Here is a 25,677-nt window from a genome sequence, read left to right as displayed (position 1 = left end):
TGCATATTGTGTGGGTGAGACGCCTACCAACTACTCTTCGAACGATTGTGCCGACGGTTGATGACCAGCCATTCCAAACCGCAGCCGACGTGGCTGACAAGGTCTACGCCGCACTTCTTTCGACACCATGCCTCGCGGAAGCAACGTCAGCTATACAAACACCATCGCCTTCAGCAATAGAAACAAGCTTAACCCAACCCCAGCAATTGTTAAGCCAACCCACGGAATTGCGAGCGGAGATTCGCACAGTTCATATATAAACACAGCAAATTCTTTCCGTGAATTCATCCAGACGGAAACCTCAACGTTCTCGGTCCAGGTCGCGTACACAACGCAACTCCAAAAATCTTCGCCCCGAAGGTATATGTTGGTACCACTGGAGGTTCAATCCCGAAGTCATTAAATGCACATTGGACTTTGGTGCATGCAGATGGCCCCATTTCATTATATCGCAAGCATGTAAAAAGAGACGTTCCAAGGCAGCCAGACGAAACCAAATAGATCAGCAACCTCAAACTCTGCAACGATCACTTGACCAAGATATGCAAGCAGTGTCATCAATATCTCAGCAACTGTTTCATCAAAGCACGTCGCAAAACGAATCCACAAACAGTGCTGCTGTCTTGAATTTGCTAGATAGTGCGATCTCCCCACGCGATGACCAACGACATCGAAGGAAACCCGATCTCGAACCAACACCAGGAAGCCATCGTGACAATACACGGTCCCGAGAGAGACATCTTGAAAACCGGCCAAACTCGCGTTTAACAACCTGCAGTGGGCAACTCAACGAAATCTAACAGACGAGTTAGATTTGCTGATTGCTATCAGGCAGGACTTCAGTAATTTCGTACACTATCCGCAGTTCAACAATAACACCACAAACCATCAGCTGGCATCACGGCAGGGCCAGCTGAATTATCGTGATATCCTTGCACTCAATCACTTACAGGAGATTATTGTGGCGGTGTTAATTTCTTCCATAGACTTTTATCTCCTAGGGATTAGTAATTTTGTGTGAAAGACGCAACTTCGACCTACTATAACTTTGTTAATAATAGTAAGGTCTCCACCAAACTTTTCAGTATGCTGCTTCATGTCAAAACCCATATTACTACCCAGATCCTGCGGATCTAGGATGAACTTAAGGGGGGAGGGGTCTTAATAAGTAGCCTAGCTACCATGTGTATGGACCCCACCATTTTTTCAGATTTTCGGGTTGGGTGATTAACTTCTTTCGGACCCCCGCATTAATCCCATTTCCAACTAATACGAAACTAACTTACGCAGCTCTCTTTTAAGCGTATGGAGAGCTGTCAATGCACGCCCAGTAGTTAATTACCAATCGTAGAAGACAGTGGTTTCAGGGAATTTGATTTGGGCAAGTTAGGAGTTGGAGTTTCGCTCTACTGAATAGAATTTGCGACCGTTTTTAATCTAACATCATTAATTGACGAAGTCAAGCCAGTGGAGAAATAGTTGTTGAGATAGTCTAGTTCGAACCTGTAGGCGGGAAAAAAAGTTTTACTGAATTGTAATACTTTAATTTTGACGTTATTCTAAAGAAATCAATCTCTTCCTGAACCCGGGCCATCAAAGAGCTGGAATACCTTTTTTTCTGAGGATCTGAAGAGAGTAAACCCTTTAAGTTTAATCGTACACCGAACCTGGCTAAATTTTCGAAGGGTGTAACTGTTGAATGTAGGATGCTAAAATAAAACAAATTCATCCACTTTGGTAGTTTTTAAATTAAGACTTTGTCTTGGCTTCTTAATGAGCTTAAAAGAGGTCAGACAGTGTCTAATGAGTTGCCTCTGCCCTGGGCAACACCGTTAGTCCCTCTTTTCTAACACATCTATCTGGAATTGCTACTTCTTTTTTTTACATTTGTATTTGTTTTTTTTTTAAATTATCAAATTCACTATTGAGTCTGGGACAAATTTTTTTTTGGTAATTTGACGCCGATAATTAATAACTCACAACGAAATTATCAATTTTATGATTAGAGAGGTTAGTTTCAGCGCGGAAACCTGACCTTTCTCACACTCATTTAACGTATTCTTTCTTACTATCGTTATGGAACCGTGTACCAATACGTAGGAGACATACAACGGAAAGCAATCTACACTTAAATTACCTAACCAGCAAAAACAGCCGAAACTTTGTTATGGTTAAAGATGGTTGACTAATTTGAAAGGAAGAATTCTGAATTCGTTTGGAAATTTCTAAAATCAATTTGGAAAGTTTAAAATTTGTTTGGAAAATATTAAATTAAGTCGGAAATTCTGGAATCGGAGTCTGACTTACAAACCTACGACAGACCATCCATTGGAAAGAAACGAATCAGTGAGACCGCTTGACAAAATGGTGTGTCAGTAATGAGATATAATAATAAAAGATTGCCGCTAGTTAAATTTGCATGCATCCTAAAAATGTTTAGATGAGTGCATATACCCTATTATATACCAGGAAAGCAATAGTGCCGAAAAAATGAGATTGTGAAAAATTCGTATTCATTCATCTCTGCACCATAATGTACATAAATTTATATAAGAGAGAAACTCGATTCGAGAGATTCAATTGATTCGATTTCAGGTATATACATATATAATACATGTACATATCTGTAAAAAGTAAATTAAATTGCTTGAATTATTCATCATGACTAGCAATTTCTACCATATTGATAATCGCCCCCACTAATGGTTCTACTTGCGTTATACACTCTGTGTCATGTATTTAGGTTCACATTGATCATAACAATATGCACAGACAGTGGATAAGTGAAACATTAAGAAAGAGATACTGTTCATACAGTTCTATGTAGCTAGGCTAGCTTACTGTGAAGGCTTTTATCGATATTCAAAAGCGAGAAAGAATAAAATACACAAATAGTATGAAATTAAGATGTCTTAACTCGGCCCATGATCTTTCCTTTTTGAGAGCATTCACAATTGCTTTTGAGTTTCTTTCCTCATTGCCTAGAAATGTTAAGAGAAGTACATACCAGGTTGTTCAATAAGTTTTGCACCTGTTCCAACGAAATTCTAATTTATGAATTCCATCCCTGAAGTGAGAATCTAGAAGAACTGAAAAATGTGCTACCACAGCTTCTATGACCTCATCACTTGATGAAAAACGCTTTCCACGCATAATTAAGGTTTTGTGTGAAACAAAACCTTATTAGAATCGAGACGGTGTGTCTGTCCGTCTGTCCGTCTGTCTGTCACACCCGATTTATTCGGAAACGGATAGACCGATTATCACGAAAGTTGGTGAGAGTATGCAATCTGGTGTTCCCTTTACATGCAGTAAGTGGCGCCATCTTGTGTTACGTTTAAGGGGGGGCTCCCCATACATGTGAATGGAGGGTACACATTTTTTTTTCATAGAATGTTGCCATGTGGGATATCAAATGAAAGGTCTCAATTAGTACTTTTTGAAACTGGCTCCATATTTGATATCGGGTGAAACATAGGGGAGGGAGGGCTCAAAATATGACCCCCAAAAAGTGTAACAGGTCTCGTTCTCAGAACCTATCCAACCGAAAAATCTGAGAAAAATCACAGTGGTGCATCTCTACGAAATCTAGGCCTCAAAATATATCCAGTTCCGATATCTGCACAAATAAAGTTAATAATAGTATATTTCCACATTTTAGAAATTTACCCGGCAACCCCCCTTGCGTTCATCTCAGAAGTACAAAATTTGGCATGCGTATAATGAAGACCAAAATGCACAAGCTAGTCAAGTTTGAAGAAAATCCAACTATTATTAACAAAGTTATAGGGGGTAAAGCTTTACCATTTTTTGTGAATTTCGTGCACTCTTCAATCTGCATGACGTCATCATCACATATCAATTCGTCAATACCCCAACCAAATGAGTTCTTATGAATGGAATGTTGGGTTTGTAGCTATATACGGATAGAAAAATGTGCGTTGAAATTTCTTACATAAGATGAACACAAAACCTTTATACCCGAAGCGCGAGCTTCCGGTATTCCGACTTGTTTTTAAGGTTTTGTGTAAAACAAAACCTAATTAAAATCGATTCAATATCTGTCGGTTCGTCTGTCACACGCATTTTATGCAAAACGGCTAAACCGATCCGAACGAAATTTGGTGGACAGATGGGTACTACGAAATCCCACGCATACAGCGAATGGCATAAATTTAGGTGGAGTTTAAAGAGGGGCTCCCTATACATGCAAAGGGGATTCAAAAAAATGTTTCACCGGATATAGTAGTGTAGGGTATCAAATGAAAAGTCTCGATTTGTACTTTCTGAAACTGACATTAGCTTTGGCATGAATTGCAAAGTACGTGAGTAAGGAGTCAAAATGTACGCACTTAAAGTGAAATCAGGGTTGTGCGCTTAGATGAAACATATGCCTCAAAATATGTCCCATTCCGATATCTGCTCAAATAAACTTACTAATAGTATATTACCAACTTTTAGAAATTTACTGAAAAACCCCCCTTAAATTCATCCTAGGACTTCCGAATTTTGTACCCGCATAGAGGACAATATTTCCATACACGTACTAAATTTCATGGAAATCTGGCCATTAAGGCCAAAGTTATAACAGTTCAAACTTAGCGATTTCGCGCGAATTAACTGCTTCCAAAGCCATGCAAATAAGATGCTGACGTCACAATTAACGGGAATAATTGACATTCGCGTGAAATATTAAAGTCGCTTTTATGAAGAATCTACTTATCTACAACCCTCTTTAAAGGTTTGTGGAAAACACTTATGTGAAATCTAATCTTCGATAGATGTCCCTTTCCGGTATCTACTCAAATAAATTTACTAACAGTATATTATCAACTTTTAGAAATTGACTAGAAAACTCTCCTTAAGTTCATCCTAGGCGTACTAAATTTTGCGACATGCCAAGTTTCGTGAAAATCCAACTATCAGTGTCAAAGTTATAGTCGTTCAAACTTAACAATTTCGTGCGAATTACAGCATCCTAAGCCATACAAATAAGATGCTGACGTCATAATTAACGAGAATAATTGATATTCGAGTGAAATATTAAAACTCCATTCAAGAAGAATCTAATTCTCCCCAGCCTTTTTTAAGGTTTTGTGTAAACACATGTAAAAGGGGGGTGTAAAAATTTTGTTCATCAAATATAGTCATGTGGGGTATCATATGAAAGGTCTCGATTAGTATTTCGAGGCCGGTTTTAATTTTCAGATTTGTTAGAAAGACGAATAGTGGGAGGGGTGGAAAGTGATGATTTCTTTAACGGAGCCATTCTCAGAAACTACCCGGTTTCCCGACTTGTTTATATTTGATGTTGGTTAAATTCTTGGCATTTGCTGATAATATTAGACTGTGAGTGTGAGTGTGAAGCGTATGAGCTTGACTGCTATCAATACAGGACTTTCCATCAAGTGATTTATTTAAATCGCTTTCTAAAAAATAGAAGGCAATGGAATGTTTAGCTATGTGACACGGAGCTGTCGTGCACTCCTCGCTCCTCACATCTTTTTCTTTTTCTTCAGCCTTTGTCCCATTCACATGCGGGGTTGGCTCGTCGTGATCGGTTTCGTCATTTTATTTTATCAAATGCCTGATCAGGATATAATCGCGAGGCCTTTCAATCCCCATCCAGTGTATCAAGCCACCGTTGTTTCGGCCGGCTTTTTGGTTGCTTATCAGTCGCTAGGGGTAAATACGGTGGATGCTCCAACAATTCGAACTTGAATTCATGGATTTTAGCCATTGTCAAAATGTTCTTGTGACACGGTGCATTGTCCTGATGAAAAAGAATTTTTTTCTTCTGCAAACTTGGTTTTTTCACGATTTTTTTCTTTCAGCTGGTCCAAAAGATTACATTAATATTCCGAATTTGTTGTTTTATCAGTTTGCAAGTAATCCAGGAACAAAATTCCTTTGTCACCCCAAAAAACTGATGCTAACACCTTCTTGGCCGGCTTCTGGGCACGAACTCATTTCGGAGCCGAAGAACCAGGTTCACTGCACTCTTTGCCTCTTGCTTTGATTCAAGATCATGGTGATAGACCCAAGTCTCATCCATAGTAACGAATCGACAGACGAAATCCAATTTATCCTTTCGAAAACACTCTAAATGTTGCTGAGAAAGTCGCACTCGAATGTGTTTTTGTTCCATTGTTAGCAAATGCGGCACCCATTGTGCACAAAGCTTTCTGAAACCCAATACTCCAGTCAAAATATTGCTTACACTGCCCAATGAGATGCCTGAGGCTTCCACCAAATTTTTTTTAGTCACATAACGATTTTCCAATACGATATCCTGAATTTTTTCTACGATTTCTGGTGCTGTTACTGTTTTGGACGTCCTTGACGCGGATCGTCTTCAAGGCTTGTACAACAACCATTTCTGTACTGTACTTATTAAAGGCAAAGAGTCCTTATACACGTTCAATATTCGTTCATAAATTTCCTTTGCTTTTAAACCTTCCAAAAATATGTGTGTCCGGATAGCTGAGTGGTTAGAGCACAAGGCTGTCATACCGAAGGTCGCGGTTCAAATCTTGCTGGTGGCAGTGGGGTTTGTATTGTGATTTGACGTCGGATACCAGTCGACTCAGCTGTGAATGAGTGCCTGAGTCAAATCAGGGTAATAATCTCGGGCGAGCGTAATGCTGACCACATTGCCTCCTACAGTGTTCTGTAGTGTACCGTTAAGGTCTTGAATGGAGTGCTCTAACACACTTCAAGGCCCTGATCCAATATGGATTGTTGTGCCAACGATTATTATTATTATTATTAAAAATAAAAATTCAATCACGAATGCACGATACTTGATTTTTATTAAAATCGGTTTACTGCCTGTCCGTCACACGTATTTTTCTCGGACACGGTTATAGCGATTGATACCAAATTTGGTAGGAAGGTGGGAACTGTGAACGCTCACACATGCAGTGAGTTACATCCTTTTACATTGAATTTAAGGGGGGTCCCAATACATGCAAAAGGGGGGTGTAACATTTTTTTTAATCAAATATAGTCATGTGGGGTATCAAATTAAAGGTCTCGGTTAGTACTTTTCGAAGCCGGTCTTAGTTTTGAAATTTGTTGGAAAGATGGGGAGTGCGGGAGGTTGAAAATGATCATTTCTTTAAGGGGGCCATTCTCAGAAACTACCAAACCGAAAAATCTAAAAAAAATCAGGAGGCTGCCAGTACATGGTGCCTGGGCTCCGAAATGCCTTCCATATCGATGTCTGTTCAAATAAAGTTAATAATAGTATATTACTATATTGGAAACCCCCCCTTGCACCACGAAATTTTGTGATGTAGGCTATAATGTGGAGCATGATCTTACCAGGTTTGGTGAAAATCGCTCTATTACTAACAAAGTTATAATACGTTAAAGTTGTTGCTTCTTTGAAAATTGAAGACTATGAATGTCAATATCACCCGAAAGTGGATATTCTCACATAATATATGGATATATTACGTGCTACCTACGAAGAAATACATAAAACCTTTTGTACCTAAAGCCTCCAGGTGTCGGTTTCCCGACTTGTTTCCATTGTAAAACATACTGTGACACGTCGATACTAAATGGTTTGTAAACAAACAATGAATTGAATATGAAGAGTGTACCAATATAACAAAAAAAAGTTGGGCTAGTAGAAACGCCCTCTCTTATCGAACCGCAAAACTTATTAAATAACTTAGTATTTTCATTCAAAACCGTCAATGTTTGAGTTTATGCCATTATACGGTTCAGCTTCGACTCAACGTCGACGCCGCTTTTACCCACCCGCTTAGCTACTCCACGTGAAATCAAATGCATTTTCGAAAATTTGATTGGTATGACTACCCGATATAAAAATCCTAGCATAGAACGAAAAGTTAATAAAATTGGAAAACGCATACTAACACAATTTGTTTGTTGACAATCTCAAACGTCAAACATTGTTGAAAGCCAAGCCAAGTCGAAAACCAGTAAGTTGGTACTTCACGTATTGAAGGTTTTGTAGATTTTTTATTTAAGAATATTTGGGTATGTGATAGTGCTCATTCAATCAATACTTTTCATTTGATTCAACGAAAAAAATGTACACCCCTTCTTCTAGGAATTTGCACCCCACTTCTAGAACATACTACTGCAAAGTTAGAAAAAGTCAAAATCTAGTTGAATCAAAGTGAATATCGTGGAATGTACACACACATGGCAAACAGTACGAGATAATTTCCACCAAGGACCCTTAAGGTCGATTTTTTGTTCATTATCTTGTTTATTTTTTTTTTTTTTTTGCTTCGCGTTCTATGATTGTATACCTTATATCATAAATGTGATAAAAATCGGAATGCCCTGTGACGTACATACTCATGTAGCATGTATGCGCAAGCATTCACCAGTGCTACACCCATCTATTCACTGAGCAATCTTCGATAATGTTATCTTTAAAAACAAATACATTTGACAAAAAATATGCAATCTCATTGCGATGGTGAAATCCATTCAAGATTGTTATCAAGTTTGACGATATCAAAACTTAAACTTGCTATGTACATACAACACACACATATGATGTCATGCAATTGTGCTTTTAAGTTAAACGTTTCGTTTGAATTTTTTGCACACGCCTTCAACCCTGCAAAGGTTATCAATTTTATTCTAATTTGGTATATCTGGAAGCTTCTGTGCTTCTATTTAGTATTGCATAGTCATTGCTGTTAAATTCTAATGACTATCAGAAAATTTGTTAGAAACATCACTATTATTATAGCTCAATTATTTCTTATATAAAAGTGTGAAGATGTAGGCGGTACGCTTGTTATTTAGGAAAAATTTAAAAAAATTCATTACTCTGTTGGAATCTTTTTTATTTTGAAAAGTAGTTCGAATAAAGAACTAGTTAACGTTAGACTTAGTTAGGATAAATCGACAGTGCTTCGTGGGTGGTTCGGAATATATTTATTCAAGTTAACTAGCGGCAGTTACCGTTGTCAAACTACAATGTGGAAGGGGGTTAAATTTTGCTCGCCCACTATCATTTTTCCGCAGGATACCAAGCCGTACGTCCCCTTGCAATAAAGGAACGCCAAAAATGGCTCTATAGCATGTGTGATTATATTTCTCTAATCCAGGAATCAAGGTTTGAAAATAAATGAAAATTACAGACCACAATGTCGAGAGTGTATAGAGAACGCTGCAAGATTTAACAATCCAATTCGTAAATCCTCATACGGATTAATTCCGATAGATTTGACTCAGTTTTTAAGGTCTTGTTTGTAAAACTCAGTTATGTTTATTTGTCACACGAACTGACATGAAATCTGGTGAAAAAGTGGCGAACGTCCACACATGTAAGAAACCATATCTTTCTACGTTGAGTTTAAGGGGGGGTCTTCATATATGCAAAAGATGGGTATACATTTTTTTTCAGCCTCGATTAATACTTTCCGAACCCAGTCCTAGTTTTCCCATTTGTTGAGAGATGGGGGGGGGGGGGTTGGAAGTGATGCTATCTTGAATGGACTCACTCTCAGGAACTCCTAAATCAAAAAATCTAAAAAAGACATCATGAAACTGCCCCTATACGGTGTCCAGCCCTCAAAATACTCTCTATATCGATGTTTACTTTTTTTTGGGTGGAAGTGAAAATCTTATATAGCCCGTAGTCATTTCGGCCGAATTCACGGTAGAGACAATGTGCCTCATTCGCTAGAAGATCAAAGGTAATCATCCCAGCGATGGTACACACTGCCTCACCTGATACCGTCCTATATGCACTGCACACCCTTAGCGCGATTGGCCGGTATGTCGAACTTATCCTTTCCTGGTTCACTGTGTTACTCAATGTGCACACCCAGACAGGAGCCACGTATAGCAGGATGGATTTCATCACCCCTGCGATAAATATCCGGCGACTAAATTTTCATCATCATCATCATCAACGGCGCACCAACCGGTATCCGGTCTAGGCCTGCCTTCATAAGGAACTCCAGACATCCCGGTTTTGCGCCAAGGTCCACCAATTTGATATCCCTAAAAGCTGTCTGGCGTCCTAACCTACGCCATCGCTCCATCTTAGGCAGGGTCTGCCTCGTCTTCTTTTTCTACCATAGATATTGCCCTTATAGACTTTCCGATCTGGACCATCCTCATACATACGGATTTTATCCACAACCTGACGGCCATGGTATCGCTCATAGATTTCGTCGTTATGTAGGCTACGGAATCGTCCATCCTCATGTAGGGGGCTAAAAATTCTTCGGAGAATTCTTCTCTTGAACGCGGCCAAGAGTTCGCAATTCTTCTTGCTAAGAACCCAAGTTTCCGAGGAATACATGAGGACTGGCAAGATCATTGTCTTGTACAGTAAGAGCTTTGACTCTATGATGAGATGTTTCGAGCGGAACAAATTTTGGTCCTCCAATATTAGGCATCATCCTTGCTAGAGATGAGTCTTTGCTGCTTTTTTGCACGCTTAATCCAAGTGCCCCTTCAAGTTCGACTTGGCATACCCGCAAGTGTCTAACGATCAATTTTAAAACAACCACGTGATTACCAATACGGATTTTGACACTGTTGTTTTTCCTGCGATTGGTAATATAAACCGCCTTCATCTTGTCTTCCGCCAGGTCTAATTCCACCATCTCGATGTTTTGATGGGATGAAAAGCTTCACTTGCATACAGTTCTACGCCTTGGTGGTTTTTTGCAACTACTACCACTGTGAAGTTGCCTGCAAAACCAATCAATGTCCAGTACGGACCCTTGGGGAACATCTGCTGCCACAACATAATCATTCGGCACGTTGTTCGTTCCGTACTAAAGAAGTATCTCTGAGAGGTAACTCGCGATTATTCGAGCTAAGTAACCAGGTAAACTCAGTCTACGACCGTTGTAATGGCATCGATCCTGGATCGCTCTCTGTGAAACTAACCCTGCCGCTCCGAAAAATGACCCGCCAACTTAGTGTGTGGGGGGGGGGGGGGGGGGGTTCGATATCTACTCGAAATGAGTTAATTATAGTATAATACTACGTTTTTAGGAAATGGACTAGAAACCGGCTTAATTTTATCCTAGAGTTATAAGTTCATAGTAATATAGACTTTAGTATGGAGCATGATATCCCCAAGTTTAATTAAAATCATACTGTTACAAAAGCTCCACACAAAATAGTCAATATCAATATCACACTAAAATGAGTAGTTTGACATGCTAAATACACCTATACATTACAAGCTATGTACAAATGGGATAGTTCGGCACTCAAATATACTTACTTATATATACATAAGAAATAAACAAAATATTTCATACTTGAAGCGCCGAGCTCCCGATTTGACAATGAGATCGTTTCGGCTTCATTGTCGTCGCACTAAATACTGTTTAAGTGATAACATTATAGCTACGGAGCGACACAAAGTTGAATACAAACATTCGAGCCACCAACTAAACCCATCACACCCATAAGAAATGACAGATACATAATAGATGGATTCATCACACTGAGCAACTAGCCAAGACTTGAAAGCCTTAGGCAATCTCAAGTTAAGTCAAAATATCTTATTTTCAGTGGTTTCTTCAACTCGGGGCACATCTTCTGGGGCGATACGGCAGTCAACAGATATGGGGAAAACATACTGCAATGCACCCAAGGCCCTTTCACGTCAACCGACGTTGAGATAGTCTTACCGAATTTACCACAAGACCATCTAGTCAATCCTTGCTTGACTACTTTCTACTGTTTGAGGAAACAAGGCAAAGTTTTCAGGTGGTCTCCTGTAAAACCCCCAGGCATGTTAAAGTCGATAAGTTCCAGTTACAGTAATAATAATAATTCAACAGGCCTCAGTACGTCGGGAAAGTAGTGACGTATTTTTCAACCCTCGTTGTGACTGTTTAATCAATTTTCAAAAAATTCATCTTAAACTCACAACTCCATAACTCATTCTTGCTCACAAATCCGTGGGTTTCGCGAAATTTTCTGAATTTATCACAACAACTGCATAAATAACGATTTAGATTCCAATTCATACACTCAACCTCCATGATACCGTAAGTACCTGACTAAAGAACAATAGCAAACCTACGATAGCATGTGGTCTTGACATTTAGTCCATGTCGGTAAACGAACTCATTTATAAATTAATTGAAAATTAACTATTCCTATTATAAGACTTGCTATTCATGTTTTCAAAGATAGACACTTCTACGTCAGAGTTGAAAATGAATTTTCCGATCTCTTGCCGGTAATATCTGGAGTCCCATAAGGATCCGTTTCTGGCCCAAACATGGCTCACGTCCTGTCCCCTGAAATCGGCACTGACCTGATTCAATTTGGCGAAGATATATTAGTCTATTCTTCAGCCCTCCGGTTCAACAAAGCAGTTATAGCGATAGACTAGTACGTCTTACTTCTCTGCAACTACTACATGGAATGCGAATAAAAATAAACGAGGTAAAGACGCAAGCCTGTGTTTTCCAAATAAAATCTAGATATTCTGATTCCAAGTCCACCGACAAGATTGCTAAGCAATTGAAGCTCAGAATCGATCAAGTGCTTAAAAACCCAACTCAATGAATTCCTAAAGTTCAATGGCCTTCGAACGTCAGATATTAGGACACTGCACTAGATCTCTTACAGATATTGGGCATTATCTGAGGAAGCGCACCCTGCTCTATGAGACGCTGTAGGATCCGAGGAAGGAGTAGGACAGAGATCCATCCTAGGGCCGCACCTCTGGAGCACTTCCTATGATAGTTTTCTTAAACTTAACATGCCAGAAAAGTCGGAGCTGCGGAAAAAAACAAAGTAGTCATCTTGACCAGAAAGAGAATCCCGAACCTGCGTTCCATATCGCCCGACGAGTTGAGTAGAGATTTTTACAAGGAATGAAGTATCCCAACAGTCTAACCGATTTGCGCGTTGATGGAATTCACCAATTTGTCCTACTATAAGCCATCACCCAAATATTCTTTTTAGAATCCGCGAGTTTAAGAGGCCCTGCGCAATAAATTGCAACAACATCTTAACAGAAATCCCCATTATAAGTGGACAATCCTAGCAATTAAAATATAAAGGACACCGCCAAAATGCGTTAATACCTTATATAATAACTAAGTCCATGTGGCTATCGGAGGACCAAAATCGCAAAGTTAAATCATCCACGGTAATTGCCGAATATTGACCTTAGAAATCCGCCTGCAACTACACTTTTACCGAACTTTTACATGGCGGACCGGTGGAGGGGGAACAGAAAAACATTTAAAATAATTGAAATAAAAAGATAAAAACATGAGATGGGAGCAGGACTTCCATCGGGAAGTGTACTCGGTCCTGTACTGTTAGCGGGCTAATCACCACAGCTATCTTTGCTGACGATACCGCAAAGTTAAGTTCACATGCTGACCCAAAACTAGCTTGTCTGTATCTAAGGCATCTAATGGAAGTAGAAATCTGAATCCAGATGTAGAAGATGAAAGTCAACGAGTCGAAGTGTGTGTAATGTTGCAAATTTTTACTTTGCGAAGAGGAAACTGTCTTTAGAATTAAAACTCAATACCGTCTCCGGCGCTATTAGTATTTTTTTTTATTCAGCAAGTATAGATATTTGGAGAACAACTTATTCCCTTCTTCAGTGCCGGGTGTATACTGGCTGATGTAAGAAAAATTTGGAACTTATATACTTATATTCTTAATTAATTAATTATTGTGTTGAGTTCGAGTTGGGGCTGGCCATACATGCGAAAAGATGTGTAATTTTTTTTTCACAAAATATGGTAATGTGAGATATCAAATGAAAAGGTTCAATTAGTACTTTTCGAAATTGAGCTTATTTGTGGTACTCGGGGAACATGAGGAGTGAGGGCTCAAAATATGTTCCCCAAAAAATGAAACAGGCCCCGTTCTACCTATCCAGTCGAAGTTGAGTTTTAATTCCTAAAAACGTTTTGCTAGAAATGCCGCGAACATGCGATTAGGAAATTGCCCTCAAGTGAAAATCAAAAATATTTCTATATCCCAATTGGATGACGCTAAATACCTGCAGATACACGAGGATAGAAAACTTAACTTTAGTTCAAAATCACCACTCTCTCTCTGAAATGTAAAGTGTTGATCTGCAAATCGATGCTTAAGCCTGTATGGACTTAGGCGATTCAACTTTGAGGCTCTGCAAAATCATCCACCATTAATTTACTTCAATCGTCTTGGTCTAAAATTCAGAAATGTATATCTGGCACGTTCTAGTATTTCCGCGTCATTGACCTCCATAAAGACTTAGAGTCTACGAAAATAGTAAAAAAGTGAAGGTTCCGCTAATAAACACTTAGCCAGACTAAAGAGTCCCCTCAACAAAATGGCCAAAAGAATTTTGTCTCAGAAAATCCAAACGGCTGAAAAGAGTTGACCCCCTGGACCTCAAAAGGTATCTGCACTAATATCAAAATTTTTCTCTTTTTTAACAATTAAACTAATATTGGCCTGCATTCTCTAAAAACCTACTCTTTAACTTAACTTAAATTACTGGAAAAAGCCTAAATATAGTAATGTTAAAACAAAATTTCCAGCAATGGCATGGGACTATGTAAATAATTGAATAATTTAAAAAATTGGAATATATTTGAAACTTGCTATGTATGGTCAACTAATTCACATTTATTTTTAAAAAAAATCGTGTATAGTTCCTGCCCGTTGCAAGGGGACTCCTGCCAACAACACATATACTCCAGTTTGTCCGTCTTCGACTTTCTCCCCTTCATCTTCACACTCGAGAACTACACCAATCCCACGTCCCCACTTTTCCTCTGGAATTTCCCGCAAAACTTCATGGAAGGCCAATCATGGAAATCATAGCAGAACACTGTTCATTTGAAGACAAAAATGTTTACTCGACGCTTTTACTTTCCTCTTCGGTGTCGCCTCAACTTCTCTACAGATTGAAATCCCAAAACGAACGGCAATATCCTCCATCACGCTCACATTTCTCTAACGCAATTTTAAAGTTTTAAAGGAATGAAAGTTTGCCAATGCGAAATCTCATTAATTAGATGAGTATTGGCTGGATGAAAATTAAATTATGCAAACAAATTTAAATAAAACTTAATAATAAAAAAAAAATATTTTTATACTTCCGAAAATATATGGTCACGCCAAAGCGGCACATACTTCAATAAATGAAATTTGCCAAGCCAATCCTCTCGCGATGTCTCAAGCAATCCACTCAAGCCATGAATCTGGAGATTCAAAGTAATGTAGAGCAGATCATATCGACCAATTATGTAAAGTATTTTGAATACTATCGTTCCATAGAGTTATTTATAAAGAAAAAAGTAGAGTAAAAGATCAGCAGCCGACTCGGATGATTAAACGTCAAATGAATTTGAAAAAAGCCTACTATATAACTATATAGCTGATAGTATAGTAATGTCTCATGCTTTCATAGACCTAGAGTCAGTCTTAGCATTCTAAAATTGACAACGCCTTCGGCAAGGATCTCTTGACTCGTATTTCCTCTCTTATGAACCTCATCTAAAAAGCAGTACTGGTCGTTGTTTTTCCTTACAAATTTTTGAAATTTATTCTGTACACTGAAATCATAAACCCATTTTCCAAATTTGGCGCCAATTGCAAAGTAATGACAATCATAGTTACTTGCTTCAAGGCTTTATTTCGATAGAAAAACCTTTTCAAATTGTAGGACCATTACAATCGCCTCTGACTTTGTTGAAGATATTTTTCAAATATATTGGCATTCTACTACCCCTCGGGGGCCATTTTGTTATAGCATCAACGTCATTGGGAGCCTCCTTTGCCTGCTTCCTTTTATCATGCAAATGTTTACAAGCTTTTATTGCACTTTGCGCAACTTCTTTCCTCAGGTAAACATGTTTTCAATTTATCTATATATTTAGGTAAACTTTTGGCTTCGTCTAAATAATTATTTGCGACCTTTTTTCTCTATCAATTTTCCCCTTTTATAAAAATATTCCTTCACATTAGTCCCCGGTGATGCCACGAGATATAAGTTGGTGGAAATGATTCAAACTTGTTTTTTGCGGAAAAAAACCAACTTTCAAGATAATATTTATGTCAAATACTCTGTTGCAAAACATTGACTGATTAACAGAAAGATAGGAAGTAAATTTTCCATCACGAAATCAGTAATACCAAAATGTAGTGTTTTTAATATCGACAGCATGTAAATTATAAATTGGAATAACGAACAAGATAGGGGGAGACATGAATAGATTCTGTTTTCTTCTTAAATTAATTAATTAATCAGAGTGAATACAAAGTCTATCATTTTACCAAAGACTCAAAAATTGAAATACCGAAATAATGAGTAACGGAATTGCTGATCCATTTGAAATTTCTTAGCAAATATGTATTTTGCTTTCTTGGTTCCTTTTGTCTATTAAAATTCTTCAAATACTTAAGTCAAGAATTAGCTTTCATCCTATATCACTTGCATTGTTTCATTAATAAAATATTCGCAGCTTCTGATCTTCTCTCATTTCCAGCGCTGAAATTTTTGAATCCAGTTTAACCAATTTATCTGTTAGTCTGTGGAAATAAATCATAAGGTGAATAAATAGAGTTTTTAGCACACAATTAAATAGAAGTGATTTATTGCAGTCGTTATGTTACATATGGTACCAGATGTTTTTCTTCAAATAATGTTCTGCTACTAAGTAAAGGGGTTTGGTTGATATGCAACTATTAATTATTTTCTTCTAATTATTATTAATATATTTATACATTTAAATCGGTAACGGAAGACTGAATCAACTCAAATTATTGGTTATACATGTCAATTTTTACCAGGACGTCGTTAGAACTTTACATTTTTCGTCCTCCGTCATTCGCCATGTTTTTCTTTGAGGACACATTAATTGGCAACCCTCAGGAAGCAAATTCCATTGAAAGTATAATACAGAACAATATATACCATAATACATGCCCACATATTTTCGCTCTTTCACCTTCTAATCAATGCGCAACTGAGTCAGACCAGAACATTTTCTTGACCTGCAGTGGTGGTGCAGGATCTTCCCAAATCTGTTCAACTTTGGATAGCAGGTCGATGCTTCCCGTCAATAGACTCTGTCGACTTTTGATCCATATGTAAAATTCTTCTACTATGTGTCCATCAATTTATCTTCATCTTTAGACAAGCTTTAGTGAATTAAGCACTATAGAGCTGGGCGGGTCGCCTTGTCGTGATCGGTTTCACCATTTGGTTCTATCGAATGCCTGATCTAGATGCAGTAGCGAGGCCTTCAAATCCACATCCAGCGCATCGAAAACGCCTCTCTCGCAAAATGAGGATATTCACGATCGATATGGGGTTGCACCGATCCTGAATATCCTCATTTTGGATACGATCAAAACGTGTCACGACAGTAGTCCAACGCAACATCTTCGTCTCCATTACCGCAAGATGCCGTTCATTGTCTTTTATAGTCGGCCAACACTCAGAACCATAAAGAGCGACACGATGGCCGACATTGATTTGAGACGTTCGTTGATACTTTGATCACAAAGAACACTAGTTGTGGAACCCACTTCATCCAGGTTGCATTAATGTGTGTTGCATGAGGCGATCATTTCATTTTTGGACAAGTTGCTCGAGACCATTTTTGCTATTAGACGCTAGGAATACATCATCTGCGTAAAGCAGTGTATAGGACGCTAGATGATGGATGTCTCGTGTGACAGTGTTCATAACAAGAACAAAGAGGAGTGGTGAGGGGGCGCTTCCTTGGTGAACACCAACAGAAACACAAAGCGGTTTTGATACACAGGCCACACTTCGAACTTTACTTTTTGAATCGTGGGAAAACAATGCGCGCATGATTTTTGGCAACAACAGAACCTATTTCAGCTTACAGAAACTATTTGGCTCGAAACGTCTTACCATAGGATCAAACGTCTTACTGTACAAAACTTTGATCTTGCCAGTCCTTATTTATTCCTCGGAGACTTGTGTTCTTAGCAAAAAAATGTAAACTCTTGGTCGAAGAATTTTTGGCTCCCTAAATGAGGATGGACGATTCCGTACCCTACATAACGACGAAATCTATGAGCGATACCATAACTGTCTGGTTGTGGATAAAATCCGGCAAAGCAGGTTGCGGTGGGCAGGTCGCCTAATCCGTATGGATGAGGATGATCCCGTCTAGAAAGTCAATATATATGGTAAAAAAAGAAAAGACCCTGCCTAAGATGGAGCGATGGCGTAGGTCAAGACGCCAGACAGCTTTTAGGGATATCGAATTGGTGGACCTCGGCGCAAAACTGAGTTGCCTGGAGTTCCTTACTAAGGCAGGAGATACTGGTTGTTGCGCCGTTGATGGTGATGAGGTGAGATGGTAGAGCAATTGAACCCAAGGCACGAGTTCTTCTGGCACTAATTGTTGTCATAGAGCATACCAGATGAGTTCGTGTGGCATACGGTCAAACGCTTTCTCTAGATCCAGAAATGCAATCCAAAGAGGACGATACTTCTCACGATATTTCTCCATGAGTAACCGCGCCGCATGTACTGCGTCAGTAATTCCGCAGTTCTTGACAAATCCGGATTGATTCACGGTTATTTCAACGATTTCGCGAATACGATTGTCAAGAAGTGCGTTCAAAAATTTTCAAGTGCGGGAAAATAACCAAATCGGGCTGGAATTCTGTGGTTCTTTGTTGCCAGTCAGATGGTGTTCTACCTTCCTGGATAAACCGATTAAAGAATTCACTGAGTCACAGCTTAGGTTTCCAGAGCTTTGATGCGTCAGGTCCTGTTGCTTTCCCCGTTTTCACTCATTGTATTGCTGCCTCGACTTCAGTTCCGTTGACAGGTGGAACTGCTTCAAATACTGGCAATGATTATGGAATTGGAGGATGAACGAATATTTCATTTGAAATCTGTTCAAAATATTCTCACCATCTATCCGTCCGTCCTTTGAATACAACACTAACCCTCTGAAACTCTATCGGTATCCTGTACCTATATATAGCTATAGATAACACCCAGAGTAAATTTGTGGCAGCGCTACACACTTTACCTTTATCTTTCCGCAGTTCCCGCAATAATAGTTCAGTAAGCGGTAATAAATCAGTGAATGTGAAGTAGTTTTCTTCAAAAAAATGGCAAAGCTTAACATCTTCCTCTACAAAACGAATCCCGTTCTCCTTATCTCAGGCTCTATATTGGTCCTCGCATACACAATTCTACGCAAGAAGATAAACCACTTTCCGAGCAACCTAGAGAAATCCTTGCCCCACTCCTTGCTGGAGAGAACACTTGCCGCTATCCTACTGATCATGGAATCTACCATCCTCTATTTTTTTTATGTGACTTTAAGAGAGTCTCCTCTATTCAAAACCATTGAGTCTCTCCTATCCTAAATCAGGTCCTCGTAGCCTCCCCCTCTAATATAAATCAACATACCAGAATAAATTGCAAATTCGTCACTGTAATATAAATATACCGGCAAAGATGATTGATATGCTAGTCTCGTAACGGCAGAATTTATCGCGAATCGAGCCCCAAAAGTAGCGTTATCAAAATGTCTATAAATACAAAAAAAACACTTCTGCGTATTTGTGGTCTAAACTGAGTCAAATTTACACTTTACCTCCTCAAACCATGACCCGAGTCAGTTGTCCTCCACAAATAGCGGTTGATACTCCGCTGCACTTGATTCGTATGGCAAGTGTAGCGCACATTCACACTTTCGAAACAATGCTAACATGAATGTTTTTATATTACCGGAGGAAAAACGCTCAGACAAAGTCCATGTAATTGTAAGCTAGTATAGGCAGGTACATGGCAATGTTAATCACAATAAGAAAAAGTCCATGATGATTCACTATGAAATGATACGATTATTAAATAAAATTTCAGGCTGTGGAAAATTTTAAGTGGAAAATTTAAAGCAAGGTTGAAAGTATCATCTTAACAAGAATATATTTGAAACGGGTTAATTTCAATTAAATTTCAAAATGGAATAATAAAAATGATAAAAGATGCTATGTCGCAAGGAAAGGGAAAATATTAGATAAATTTCTCCAGACCAGAGAAAACATTTGCGTGTTATGAAACCGTTAATGCTGTATTTCATTGTCAAATGTAGTGATATTCATGAAAAGATTTAACATCGCTTAATAATTAAAACCTTAATTATAAAAAAAGTGCTACATGGAGCATAAAAAAAATTTTTATCAAGATTGGGTGTTTCGCTCCGTAGACCAACACACAGGCCAAATAGTTTCTCTCCAAATAACTTCAGTCATGGTTTTCGATACGAAATCGACAGTATCTTTTCATGAAAATGGCGAATTACGTTTGTCTTGAAATGTTCCGGTGCGATATTTTTATCTCCCTGAAATTTATGGTTTTCCCCAATTTTTGTTTTTTTTTTTTTTTCGATTAAAAATTCCAGTGTACCAATCGAAAGTTTTATGATTCTTTGTTCCAATGTACATCTCTAATCTTTGGGAATATCAAACATTTATGATTCTTATAAGACTTTCCTAGTAATTGAACATTTTCCAGCGCAAAATGCAGTGAGCCGGTTGTCTGAGTCATTGGTTCTTCACTATATTTGTTTTTTTTTCTGTTTAATCTATTCTACCAGTTTTTTAAGCCAAAACTGACCGATTTTCTGAGAGAACAAAATATCTATGTCATAAAAATTTCTGAAAGAATACAAATTTATCATTGTTATGTTGGTAGCAGAGTATTATCTTCTGGTAACCACTGAAACATTATGATAAATGAAGTGTAGGTGGAGTTTATGCAAGAAAACAAGAAGGGAAAATCAGCCCCTCTTCTTTTTGTCGTTGCAAATTATTCCATCATGTGTCTGCATTTGAACTACTATCAATTAGATACAGCCCTTTAATAGGCGCTGCACGATTCTCTTGAGTTTCGAATACTTAGGTGTCGCAATTCCTCAATGTGTGACCTGCTCACTACCATTTCCGCCGCCTGAGAAACACGTCCATGTTTATCGCCAGAATGGCACCATGATACGACGCAGACATGAACTAATAAAAAATTATGGAATTTTGAATAGCAGAGGTGGTCACTTTTCATATACTACTCCCGTATAATAGCACAGAGAGAAAACTGCCGCAGAAGAGGGCTAACTTTGGTGGACTCCGCTTTGGCCAGCAAATTGCTTCGAAAATAGGTGTCGCTGATAATAGCCACTAGTTTCTCTGGAATGTCCCTGTTGCATAAAGGACTCCGATATACTTTCTTGTCACGCTATCAAGAGCTTTTTGGAGATCGATGAAGGAGTGGGTTGGGCATTTGCAATGATTTACAATGATGTGAAAAGTGTTAAGGGTACAGGTATTATAGATTCAGAGCAGAAACCAGGCTGTTCTCTGTCGATCGAACCTTCGAAATATTCTTAAGGGTACCATTAGACCGGTGTAGAAATTGAAAAAAATCAATCTTTTATTTTCTTGTTGAAAAATGCCCTAACACAAAAAATTATATACTTAAAGGTTTAAGTTGGAGAAAATATCTAAATACTTCTATTTAGAAGAACTTCTTTGTCCGTTGCGGGCATTCCAAAAATTTCAGATGTGTTATGCTCGAAATTTTTCAAGTTGGCCGAACTCATAACCCAAATAAATCTTGATCAATTGGCTTGACGTTTTAACTTTACATTTATGATTACATTCTGCATGGAAGTACGTAGAAATTGTTGAATAAAATGTTGATTTTTTTCAAAGTGCGGCATTTTTGCAACAATTGGCATTTTGAAAAAAGTCTATGTACTTCTTTAACCACGTATAGTGAGTCATCGCTAATTTCAACCAGCACTTACTCAAAACCTTAGAAAAACTACAAGCAGGTGACGCCTTCTCAACATAAGGTCTGTGAGAGAGATGGAGAAGGTGCTATTTGAGCTAGTTGAAATAAAAGCTCGAAAGCAATAAATAGTAATCATGTGTAAAGACCTAGACGAAGTCGCATCACGAGAGGATATCTGTGCTGCGCTAATGCAACAATTCAACCTTAGCAGAATAGAAGAAAGTGCGAAGAAGAGAATGAAGGAAGCGTATGGAGGTACACAGATCGCTATCACTAGTTTGCCAATTGAATCAGAGATTAAACTGATTAACGCTAGCAAGGTAAAAATAGGCTGAGTCGTGTGCCAGCTTAGGGAGCAAATATCTCTGATGTTCAAGATGCCTCGATTTCGGTCACTTTGCAGCATGTACTAGTGAGCACGATAGGTCGAGAAGGTGCAGCAACTGTGGAGATGAGGGTCATGTTATCAACTGCACTGGAGATCCGCGATGCATATTGTGCAAAAGTGAAAAGGGTGTGGACGACCGGCACATTGCAGGTTGTGGTAGGTGTCCGGCATACAGAAGTAAGCTAAATCGTAGGGTTAAATGAAGTTGATACAAATTAACCTCAACCAATGCGAGGCAGCTCAAGATTTGCTGTCGAAAATTATTTGAGAATCGAATGTGGACGTGGCGGTAATATGTGAATCTTACCGAAATTACGGTAATGCTACGTGGGTGAATGATACATCGGGAAACGCGGCGGTATGGTCATGCGGATGACAAGCCATTTAAGAAACCATGGCATTTCCGGGAGCCGGTTTTGCAAAGGCAAAAGTCAAAGACGTCCATATCTCTCGGCAGTGCAACATTAGCACAATATGAGGAGATGCTAGACATCTTGGTGTTGGACGTTAGAGACTATATCCCCAAAATCATTGCCAGCGATTTCAATGCGTGGGCCTTAGACTGGGGAAGTAGAGTGACAAATCCCAAGGATCAAATCTTGCTTGAAGCCCCAAGCTGGACATAGTACTAAACAATGCTGGATGCGTGCCCACCTTCCGAGGAGAGGGGCCAGGCTACGCTCGATCGTCGATCTGACGTGCCTCAGTACCTCCTTGACCAGAAGGATGGTCTGTCGGGTAAATGAATACTACACCGACAGTGACCACCAGGCCATCTTTCTCGACATCAGGAACAGAGGAAACTACGTTCGAGTAAGCAACAGAAGCGGGAAAACCAGGATAGCTGGGTGGTTCACTGGAGCTTTCGTGAAAGAAACTTTCCTGGCGGCTTTAGAAGAAAGTCAAGACCCGAAGCCAGCTATGTCGGAGGCATGCAACTCTACAATACCGCGACGGAAGTTCCACCGCAGTAGGGAACCAAATTACTAGTGGAACCAAAAAAAATCGCGCCATTGAGAGCATCCTATCCGCCAGCGAGGAGGCTTTGCCAAAGGACAAGAGGGGAGCCAGAACATAGGCAGTTGGAGAAAGAATACCACTATCTTCGAAGTAGACCTAAGAAGGCTATACAAGAAAGTAAGCGGAATTGCTACTAGCAAGTGTGCCTTGAGACAAATACGAACCCGTGGGCGCACCCTCTTCATATTGCTCTATCTTTTAGACACTATGGAGGAGATGTTGGAAAGGGTTATAAACAACAGGCTGCTTCCCTTCGTCGAGCTATGTATAACGGAGTGTTCGCGTGCCAAGGGAAGCAACATTGATTGGTTTTCCAGACGACCTGACGGCGGTAGTAGTTGCAAAACAGTCCCAGGACGTGGAACTGTATGGAAGTGACACTATTCAAAGCATGACTCCAAATGGTGAAACTGGACCTGACGGAAGATAAAACGGAGGCGCAGGAAAAACAATACTGTTAAAATCCAGGTTGGTAATCATGAGGTCGTTTCAAAATTGATCATCAGATACCTGAGGGTAATGATCGATGCCAAGTTGAGCTACAAGGGACACCTGGGTTAAACGCAAATTAAGGACCCATAGTCCGTCAACACCCGAAAAAAAATATCCCAAATATAAATAGGATTAACTATTTAGAAACATTTCAAATAGAGATAAGATTATCCACTAAGTCACTAATTCTTTACTTGTTAAATATGGGAATTGTCCCATACGCCACAATCCAGATTTATGACTTCATGGCTAGCAGATAAGAATTATGATTAGTGAAAAGTACAAATACTCGAGAACTGCCAGTCCACGATGGACTTGTAAGGAAGAACTTCAGTTGAACCTATGTCCAACCCATCTTAATCCCAAATAAAGTATTATTTTTAAGCAGTATCATTTGTTTTTTAGCAGTTAACTGCGATTAATAATTTAACTCACGCCAAAAAAACAGTGAAGGCTAGTTCATCTCTAGCAAGGATGATGGCTAATATTGGAGGGTAAAAATCTAGTCGCCGGCTGCTTATCGCAGAGGTGGTGAAATCCATCCTGCTATACGCGGCTCCTGTTTTTCCTCCACTGCATAACATAGTGAACCAAGAAAAGGTAAGTTCAGCATACCGGCCAATCGCAAGGGTGGGATAATTCCGAGAAAGGCCGCTGTACCCATACACCAATCCCGTGTATTGAGAGATAGGTTGAGCGGAAGCATAGAAAGTTGAATTACACACAGTTCTTTATGGGACACAGTGGATACAGGAAATACTTATTATACATCGTTTCGGATTGGATTGGTCCCCAGACTGTCCCGAATGCGCCATTACACCGGAGGACCCGAAGCATGTTATATTCCATTCTCCAAAATTCACCAATGAAAGAGGAATGTTAAATGATGCCCTCAACGTAGTTATCGGACCCCACAATTTTGTGGAGGAGATGCTGGAATCGTAACTGCGACACAAGAAAAGCTGCAGGAACTGGATCGAGCCTGGAAAGCGCGACGAACGCGCGACTTACTTGTGCTGGTATAAACCAGAGCCGTCCTCGCAAAGTAATACTTCACGGTGGTCTCGCGAAATTATGTGCGGGGAAGTAGGGATAGTTTTGGTGGGGAAGAATCCCACACTCTGCTGCAACCTGACATAGCAGCGTCTTTTTAAGATTTCCAACTCCACCCATAAAAAAACTAAGGGCAATTCTAAATGAACCAATATTGAACAAAGCTCAATTCACGATTTGGTTCATTCTCATGGTAAAACAGATAATTGCGCCCTATTCCTAATTTGGTCAGCAGCTCATCAAATTTCGTTTCAATATATTAACGTGGGAAGTTTTGTCCATAGTGCTTTTCATAAACTCCAAATTCCCAACGAAGGGTGCTGACGTGCAGGTCCAAACCATGACACTGGCACCCCATGCTTAACTGTCGACTTTAGATTTTTATTTTGCAGCTCGCAATATGACGCCACACATAAGAATAGCCTTTGGAGCTGAAAATGCTAAAATTTATACTTGTCAGCGTATATGGCTTGGACTCAAAAGTCGATATCCCTATCGAAAGAAATCCCAAAATATGCTTTTCTATTAGACCGCTACAATGGTCCAACCCCTTAAATGGGTTTTAATTATCATCCCCTTTTCCACTCACTGGGAAAGGTCTCTGATTTCCAGAATATATGAACGAGTGGCAGTAGCAAATTTGAAACTTCAGGAAGTACGTGAAAGTGTTCCATAGGAGAATTCCCTTTGAGCGCGTTGATTGCAAAAAAGATTTTTCTGGACTCCGGGAGAAAGGGACGATCCGGTTTAACATGTTACGGTGGCTTTTTTTGTATGATTCAAAAGAGGTGGAATTTTACCGGATGTTATACGGTTGAAAATCATCGGAAAATACTTCCTCCACATTTTCAGTTGCTCATCTTGGATAAGAATGTATGTTCTTTCGTTATTGGATATATGGTTCGCCCACCAACGCACTGGTGGAATCCCT

The 25,677-nt window shown here is 39.2% G+C and overlaps 1 protein-coding gene across 2 annotated transcripts in view; it reads left to right on the top strand.

The window, feature by feature from the left end:
* The window catches only part of LOC119654183 (oxidative stress-induced growth inhibitor 2-like), a 223,024-nt gene that overhangs the window by 106,101 nt on the left and 91,246 nt on the right, over positions 1–25,677 (top strand). The window lies entirely within an intron of this gene.

This window comes from Hermetia illucens, chromosome 4 (assembly GCF_905115235.1).
Source record: "Hermetia illucens chromosome 4, iHerIll2.2.curated.20191125, whole genome shotgun sequence".
NCBI lineage: Eukaryota > Metazoa > Arthropoda > Insecta > Diptera > Stratiomyidae > Hermetia > Hermetia illucens.
Note: the sequence above shows the minus strand (reverse complement) of the source record. Positions and strands in the feature narration are given on the sequence as shown.